General features: G+C 38.6%; 1 pseudogene; it reads left to right on the top strand.

Annotated features, from left to right (window-relative positions):
• Positions 1-5,813: 5,813 nt before the first annotated feature.
• Positions 5,814-7,296, top strand: LOC143613384 (expansin-B15-like; annotated as a pseudogene).
• Positions 7,297-9,522: the final 2,226 nt, after the last annotated feature.

A 9,522-nucleotide genomic window follows, 5' to 3' on the forward strand; every position in this document is an offset into this window, starting at 1 on the left:
CAAACAAGAATTCAGTCTTTTGGTATAATGATACCAGGTTTCAAAATCAAACACTCCTTTTTAGTAAAATGAGTTGAAAACCCTTTGTCACATATTTGTGACACGCTCAGCAAACTGTGCTTCAATTCAAGAACAAAATTTACGTTTTCAAATTTTAAAACACCGTTACTTACAGTACCCTTCTGTGTGATCTTTCCCTTTTCTCCACCCGCAAAGGACACATACCCACCGTTAAAAGTTTGAATGTCGTGTAGCTGGGAAATGTCTCCTGTCATGTGCCTGGAACAGCCACTATCAACATACCACGGTCTGATGATATTCCTCCATAGCTGCTTCTGCACAAAGTGCGGGATTAGTTAGATTTTGGCACCCAGTCCATAGTGACACTGGGTACACCTGACTCATCTATACTAGTTACGGGCTGCCATGACATATCTTCTCGATTATCTAACATGGAAGAAGAAACCTTCTTTACCAGAGACTTAGGCATCCATTTATATTTACCATTGTAAGATTTACTGTTGTTTGTACGAATGGATGGTTTAGTCTCGGGTTTGCGTGTAGAGGGAACAAAAGAATTTGTTCTCCCGACAGGCCGAAGTTTAGAGATCGAGTTAGTTTTTGAAGTAGGAACATGGTTTCCACCCCTTTTCCGAGACATGTTAGGCTTGGTATGATGAGGACTAAACCTGCCAGATTTGTTTCGGTTCCAATCACCGTCAGAGGGATTAGCCGTATGATGCCTAAATCTTTGCATGTATGAATTGTGAGGCATATAGGGCATATTCCTCTGATAAAATCCATAATATGGAACATACGGACGATGTGGACAATTTCTGGCAATATGACCGGGAGTGCCACAGTTAAAACACGTTTGTCGCTTTATGAAAAAATCATTTTGGGCAACTCCTTGTCTGGACTGGTTGTGCGGACCAGTTTGTTTAAACTTGCGAGAACTATGTTTCACATTGTGAAACTTATCACCTTGTTTGTCATTAGAGCATCCCTCTTTAAAAAATTTAGGTGGTAGATACTTGTTGAATTTTTTAGGTTTTTCAGTTTTATTGGAAACCACATTTTCAGAATTTAAAGTTTCAACTGAATCAACCACACAAGAATCGTTGCTCTTTAAAACAGAGCCCACACAACAGTCGAAACAACAGAATTCAAAGCAGGTAGTTTTAAAGTAACATCAGAATTAAAGTCTTTATTAAACGAAACACAAGCTTCATCATCCTCATCAGTCCAATCCTCAACAATTACTTTCTCTGCACATGAAGTAAACACGTTAGTATCGTTCACTCCTGAGGTGGATGCACTCACATGAGCCGATACGTCATTCTTATCATGTTTACCGTACTTCATGTCCTGTACCTTTTCTTCCTGTTCTTTGGTGACAGGAAGTTGAACATAGTTGTCATTGTAAGGTGGGGGTACCTTGCTGTATCCTAATCCCTCACCTTCCTTCTCCTTCCACCATAATTGATTATCAATCATTAAATTAACTACCTTACTGGAACCCTCGAACTTTTTTAAAATCAAGTTCAGCTCTTTCAAATTTAGCATTTAAGTTCAAAATTTCCAATTTGGAGGCTTTCAGTTTAGCAGTTAATTCAACAATTTCCTGCTTGGCATCTAGGTGGTGACAACACTTTACACTGAATTCAAACTTAAGCTTAGAGAGATCCTTTTTATATGCTTCTATTTTATCTACGAAGGATTTTTCATTTTTCTTAAGTTTAAAGTTTTCTGACTTTACTCTTTCCATGTCTCTGATCAAGTTATCATTATGAAGTTTATATAAGTTGATTTTATCAACACAATCTAGAGAACATGGTTGAAAGCTTACCTCAGATGAGCTGGAGGGGGTGAACGCCATGAATGCGAATTGAAGTTCCTTGACTTTCTCCTCAGCAGTGTTTTCCTCTTCGATGTCTTCAACATTTGCAAAATTTGCGGTCTGACTTCCAATGTTGAGAGCAGCCATCTGATCCTCCCAAGAGAACTGTTGAGCAATCAATCCCCTTTCACCATTTCCCGAACTCTCACCAACATCTCCCCTAGTATTACCCACTGGAACCAGCGCCTTTTCTGTGTTGCCTTCCTTCGCTGGGTTAGTACATTCACGAGCAAAATGACCCGGCTCGTGACAGTTATAACACCTCAGAGTGTTCTTGTTAAAACCCACTTTCTGATTATTAGGCATGTTCCAATTGTTTCTACCCGTCCTCTTAGTGAATTTCTTGGCACAAAACACTGCCATAGCGATTTGCCAAGCGATATCCATTTCCTCAACATCATCAGGGTGAATCTGATCGAGTTCAGCAGCCACAACTGGTTGAACCAAGTCTCCAGCTAGAAATGCATTATAGCAGTTCATGAACCCTGCAATTAGAGCTATGTTCTCCTAAGTCTCTTTCGGGATGGAGGGAAACTGGCTTGAATTCTGACCTTGAGCAGCACCAGCAGATGAAGGTTGAGCAAACTTAGTGAAGAAAACTGGAGCTGGTTGAGGTGGAATAGAAGATGAATGGCCTTGAGTGGATTTAAACATCTGAAAGTTTCCTTGGGTTGGAGGTTGCTGAGTGGCCTTGAACATAGAGAAACCATCTTAAGAAATAAGAGCATTGTTGGAGGCAACGTTGTAACCAGCTGCACTGTAAGAATTCGCATGATTTATTTCACGTTGCTTGTCGTCCATATCACATGCCTTGATAGTAGCCATCATCTCAGAGATAGACATTCTGTTGAGATTTAGTCTTCTTGATACTAGCAATGTTCATATCCCAACTCTTTGGCAATGAGTTCACCAGTTTGTTGTTTAACTCTGAAGTTGTTAGATAAATACTAGCAGATCTCATGTCAGTCACTAGAGATATGAACCTTTGGAGTTGAGTTTCCAACGACACCCCCAGAACATCGTTAAACATGTTGAACTTTTGTCGCAGCAAGTCTTGGCGACTCCTTTTCATATCTTCATTTCCCTCATACACCTCGATTAGTGCCTCCCATAGTTCCTTGGCAGATTGAAGTTCTCTAAAACCAAGGGCAATCTCAGGTGAAAGAGCCATGGTAATAGTTGATATGGCCCTTTCATCCTCTTCAACTTTGGCAAAATAATCATCATCATACTATGCAACCGGCTTCACAACAACCTCATTTGAACCTTCACGTTGATACGTGATGATTTGGGGTCCTCTAACAATGCTTCTCCAGATCTTAGCATCTTTCATTTAACATACTTTTCAAATCGAAATTTCCACTCACTGAACCCCTCATGAGACAATAAACGAGGTACACGAGTGGTTGTCCCTATAATAGAATCCAATTCTTGATGAAGTAGAGCATTTGATGATACATTGCTGTTAGTTAACTGATCCATTTTTAAATTAGTTTAAAAATTGATTTTGGTCCAGAAGATGTTTATATTCCTAGTCCAAGTATCGGGTCCAAATCAACTAATCAGGTCCAAATAGAACCTGCAGTTTACTAAGCCGAGAACTAAAAGTTGACCGAAAACACCTTCAGTCAACAGAGATCACCTCTACTGACCGAGAACAATAATTGTTGACCGAAAACTCAAGTCAACCGAGAACTACCCTAGCCGAAAACTGGTAGTAGGCGATAACTAAGTGTAACCGAGAACTGATTGTGGCCGAAAACTAGTTGTAAGCCGAGAACAGTTGTGGCCGAGAACTAGTTGTAGCCGAGAACCCTGATTCTCACCAGAAGTCAAACTGTAGCATAACAAACTTCCGAGAAAGTTGGGATTTTGCTTTGTTTGCAAACCAAAACCAATCTTTTCCCAAAAGTGAATCTTCTTCTTCTCCGATCACTTGTTCACCGGAAATACAAGCAAACCACCAATAAATCAAGATCTTGAATCCTTAATATCACAATAACGAGCCTGAATAGGTCTAAGGCTCTGATACCAATTGTAAGTCCCGAATCTGGATCACTACAATTATGATATCAACAATCTAGGTGTTGGTGCGGAATTCCAACACTAGATGATTCAAGAACACAAATAAAACACAAACACGTCAAACACAAGAATGGCTTCAAAACACACGTTAATATTAACGTCGGGTGCTTAAGCACTAACAATACAATACTCGTCTATGATAACCTTTAGACGGCTAATAACCACACTAAAATCGAACACCAAACCCTATACAATGCATTCTATATATATAGGGAACAAACACACTAGCCCAATAAAAGCCCAAAGCCCACCGGGAACCACTAAAGTTCTCGGCTTACATAATATACCCTATCTAAGCCCAACCTACAAGCAAAAACCACAAATATAGCCTAACAATAGTATTCAGCAATTTCATAATCGATTGATGAATCTAAATCCTTCTACATATCAATTTGATTGATTAAATCTTCATTTTTTTATCAATTTTGAAGATTCTTGATGTTCAACGACGTTTCATTTGATTTTGGTTTTTGACTTTAGAGATTCGTACTTCTCTGATTAGGGTTTATAAATTGGATGAGATAAAGCGATGAGTTCGGAATTTGAATCAGAATGGATTTGTAATTGATGAATTTGATCATGAATTAGTTTGGGTTATTTACGAAATTGCCACCGCATATTTATCAATCCAACGCTCGGGAGGGTTGCGTACGTAATGTACGATAAGCCATTATCGTACAATAACCCACCCCTATAAACGAAATCTTTAAAAACTCTCTGGTTGCTCCCTAGATTCTCTCAAACCACCAGATTGTTTTTTTTGTAAATGGAGGCTTCTCATGCATTTGACCCGAATTCATGGGTATGGGTCTCACCAAACCCAGATAGCTCTTAAACGAGTTATAACATCTCATTAAATTAAAAATTAATCTTACTTAATATTTGATATGAAAATCCAATAAAATAGGGATATACTAAAAATCAATATCCGATTTAAAAAAAAAAGATATTATTTATAATTAAGAAACAATTTTATTGTAAAAAAATAAACAGATTATGGGTCGCCAAATTCAAATAGCTTTTAAACAGGTTATAACATATCATTTATTTGTGAAACCCTTTAATCATCAAACCTTAATATATTAGTAACTTTCTTACAATAAAAAACATAAATATTAAAAAACAAAAAATGTAAAACAACCATTCGTAATACGGGGGACAAAACCTAGTAATATAGATATAGATTAGGATTAGAGATTCTATGTATTTTTGTAACTTTATAGAAAAACAATACTAAGATGTTAGATATGCATTGATGGTAATACTTTACCGATATCAAAATAATGATCAGCTGTCATTCCTACAATCTGGAAAAATAAGTTTATAAATAGGATTAGTTAAATATATAAAATATATATTTATATTTTTTTCTATGTAGTTTTATAACTTTACTGATAACAAGGATGTTAGATATGTATACATTACCAATATCAAAATAATGATCAATTGTCATTCCTACAATCCGGCAAAATAAGTTTGAAATTAGGATTAATAAAATATATAAAATATGTATTTATATCTTTTGGTAGGTTATGTATCCCGTTCAAAACGTACTTACCATTTTATGTCATAATAATATTAAAAATCACAAATATTTGCCAGGAATAGTTCACGAGCAATAAATTTGCTAACAATTAACTGTAAATCTCAATTACACCTTCTAATCATGGTATATATACATTTTAGAAGAATATATCCCACCCTAAATTAATAAATCCAAATAAAAACTAGCTATAATTTTCCTTAATCTTGAATGCAAATATTAATTACACCAATCTCTTCACCAATATAAATTCCAGAAGCATCCCACTCAAAATTCACAGCAACAATGGCATTCACCAACCAAACAATTTTTTCCACTTTCATTTCTCTGTGCTTAATATCTAGTTTCTTAATCTTTGTTAATGGAGATGGCTTTGCACCTGCTTTAGGAACATGGTATGGAGATCCCAATGGTGCTGGAAGTGGTATATATATATATTCTTATCTTAGTAATAACAATAATATTATAAAAATATATAAATGCATTTAAATTAATTTATGTATTTTGTGATCAAAATTATGCACATGCACAGGAGGAGCTTGTGGATGGGAAAATGATGTAAGTACCACCATTCTCAGCCATGATTGCAGCTGGAAATTCAAGGATTTTTATGCAAGGCAGAGGATGTGGGGAATGTTATCAGGTGAAGAATTTTTATTAACCAAAAGATACTTGTACTTATTGTGTCCATTTAATAACATATAGTCGTGCATGATTATTTATGTATCTATATATTGTGATTGATTGTTTTTATCAGCTCAAATGCAACCGAGAGCCTTATTGCTCCGGATATCCGGTTACCATGACAATAACCGATGAATGCCCCGGTGCATGTAATAATGTTCCCTTTCATTTTGATCTAAGCAGTCATGCTTTCGGCGCTATGGCGAATCCAGGACAAGCGGACAATCTTCGTAATCTTGGCCTAGTTGATATTCAATTTCGAAGGTTGATACATGAAATGTTTAAATGTTTGCATGGATTTATTACTAACCACTTGGTTTTTAGGTGCAGTCTTTTGATAATGTTGTTGCAAATTAATAATTGTTGATCAAAAACTTAACCCTCAATTTTAGATTAATATTTTATCTTTTTGTTTAGATCTAAACATTTTTAATGTTTGTTTTCTCATGAGTTTTCCAGTAATGCTTCTAATGGTTTAAAGAAAAGCCATATCACTTAGTTTAGAAAATTATTCTTTTTGTTTAGGATTTTAAACAATTTTAATGTTATTAATATGTAATTTGAATTTTACTGCTAAAGGGTTCTTATTTTCCTTTTTATGGTTTTCATGGTTAGATGAAGATACATTACTCATCAGTATAGTATATTTTATGTTTTTTATTTTGTTTGGATTTAAACAGTTTTAATGTTTTCTCAATTAATTAATTAAATGTACTTTAAATTTTAAGGGAATTGTATTACTAAGATTGTAAATATGTGTAGGGTTCCATGCCACTATGGTTCAACTAATATTGCTTTCAAAATTGACGCGGGAACGAACCCGAACTGGTTTGCAGTCAGAATTGAATTCGCTGATGGAGACGGTGCACTTAAGTCAGTGGAGGTTGCACCTTCTGCCACGCAAAATTTTATTCCGATGACAAACCTTTGGGGTGAGGTTTGGTTTGCCAGCATTAACCCGTCTTTTAGGGGTCCATTCTCGTTCAGGCTCAGGTCTCCTTACAACAAAGTCGTAGTTGCTAGAAATGTTGTTCCTTCAAGTTATGCACTTGGTAAAACTTATTATTCAAATGTAAACTTTTAGTAGCTAGTGAGGGTTAGTGAAAGATTGGTAGGATAACAATATTTTGCCTAGTTATCCTTGGAAAGATAGAGGTTATTTCCGTATTATTTTGGCTATAATGCTTGAGTTTATGTCTTTTGGTTAATTTACAATAAGTTGAGTTTAAACGTTCATGATTTAAATTTTTGACCACCTCCAATATCTTGTTCACTCAATGTTATTGTTTATTTTATTTTATTTTGTTGTATTGTAATGATTACATACTAATAAAAATTTTCAGGACAACAAATTCTTGTTACAGATTTCAATAAATTGTAAATTAAAACCCAAAAGGAAAGAAAACAGTGCACTTATGTGTGTTAACGGACAAATTACATAAAAAAATTTCATTTAGTCAAGGCTTGCTTTTAGTGGCTCGTTAACTTTTTAACGCGGTGGTTAAAGTATCCACGTGGCGTAAAATCCCTCCTCCTTCCTCCTCCCTCCTTCACCGGCCTCCTCCCTCCTCCGCCTCCTCTCTTCCTCCGGCCTCCTCCCTTCCTTCCCTATCCCTCCGCCGCCACGCCCACCACCACCACCCTTCCTTCCCTCCTCCCTCACCCTCCGCCGCCCCCATCGTCCGCCTCTTCCCTCACCCTCCGCCGCTCCTGCTCCCACCACCTCCACCACCACCACCCTTCCTTCCTCCTTCCTCTCCGACCACACTCACCTCTCCTTCCTCATCAGCACCCCCCCCCCCACCACCACCATCTCCGACCACCTCCTATCCTTCCTCTCCGGCAGCTGCCCTAACCTCACCCACCTCAGCCTTTCCACCGGCCCTGCCTCCCCGTACCCGTTACTCTCACTCTCCACTTCATGTCTTGTTCTCTCTTCTTTACCAATTATCCTATCTAGCATCAGTAATTATGTGATTCTTGGGTGTTCTTTCCCAATTTGGTTCCTTAACTTTCTTGGTCATAGAACTGAAGTTGTTTTCTTTTTTTATGGTTCGTTGACCTTCTTGGTCATCTAATCAGATTTTGATTTATCGGTTTTTGAGGCCCGATTGGGGTTAGTAGTCTTCAGGATGTTTTGATGGGAAGAGGTTAGTGGTTTTCGGGGTGTTTTGTTGGGTAGAGGTGGTATGACAGGGGCTTTTGATGATGGTGTTTGGCCGTGTCCATTTAGAGGTTTCCACTGTTGCCCAGATGAATCAACAGGGTCCAAGGGGGTGCGATTGGTCGTGCATATTAAGCGTCTCCATTTGTCATCTGATGACAAGAAAGAGACCTTGCGGGAGGCGATCTCCACAGATTTGGAGTTGTTTGTTTCGGTTGGTGAGGCTTTAAAGGTCTCGCGCCAATGGGTGTGCGGGGTGTGTATGGAGTTACATGCCTTCTGTCGGGGGTTCCATCATGATGGCGGGACAGTTTGGTTCAAGTGGGTCAGGGGAGATGTGGAGGAGTTTATAGTGGGGATTGCTAAGCTGCATGTCAGGAGGGAAGCTGTCGCGGCAGGAAGGGTGGGGGTGGATGTAACCCTCCTCGACCGTGTCTTTGCTCTCCCTATCACAACTGTTAAAAGCATTCCTCATAGTTGTCGTATGGCCTTTTTCCCAAGCCTTAGAGGCTGCTCTGAGTAAGGTGGCGGCTATGCCAGAGTCTGTTGAGGCGTGGGTGAGACTTTTGTTGTTACCACGTTGCACCTTACGAGTTTTCGGACCGTCTAGTCGGCAGGAGCGCAGGTCTGGTAATAGGAAGTCTCTGCAATGCCATAGTATTCAGCGGGCGCTGGCAGCCTAGGGTGACAATGACGGTTTCTTTGACCTTATATTATCGTTTTCTGACCAGCCCTTAGGAGGTGCTTCGGGGGGGTAATACGTTTATCCCCGAGTCTAGCAGCTCTGGGTTGTGCACTAATGTTAAACAATGTTTGCGAAATGTTGCGGATGGGCATTTCACTGCTGCGGTTAAAGTTTTATGCTCTTCAGGTGTTGCGCCTTTCGGTAAGGATACTTTAGACGTGTTGGTGTCTAAGCATCCCAACCTACCCCCTCCGAGTATGCTTGTTTCCTTGCTTTCTGACCCTCCCCTTGTTGTGGACGTTGATAGTGTGCTCGGTTGCATTAAATCTTTCTCTAAAGGGACTTCGTGTGGGCGAGACGGATTAAGAGCCCAACACATTTTAGATGCGCTGTGTGGAGAGGGGTCTCCTATTGCGGATAGTTTTCTCAAGGCTATTTCAGTGGTTGTTAATTTATTTTTG

This window comes from Bidens hawaiensis, unplaced genomic scaffold (genome assembly GCF_021521415.1).
Source record: "Bidens hawaiensis isolate Kalapana, Puna unplaced genomic scaffold, B.hawaiensis_p1.1 tig00037243_1, whole genome shotgun sequence".
NCBI classification, from domain to species: Eukaryota; Viridiplantae; Streptophyta; class Magnoliopsida; order Asterales; family Asteraceae; genus Bidens; species Bidens hawaiensis.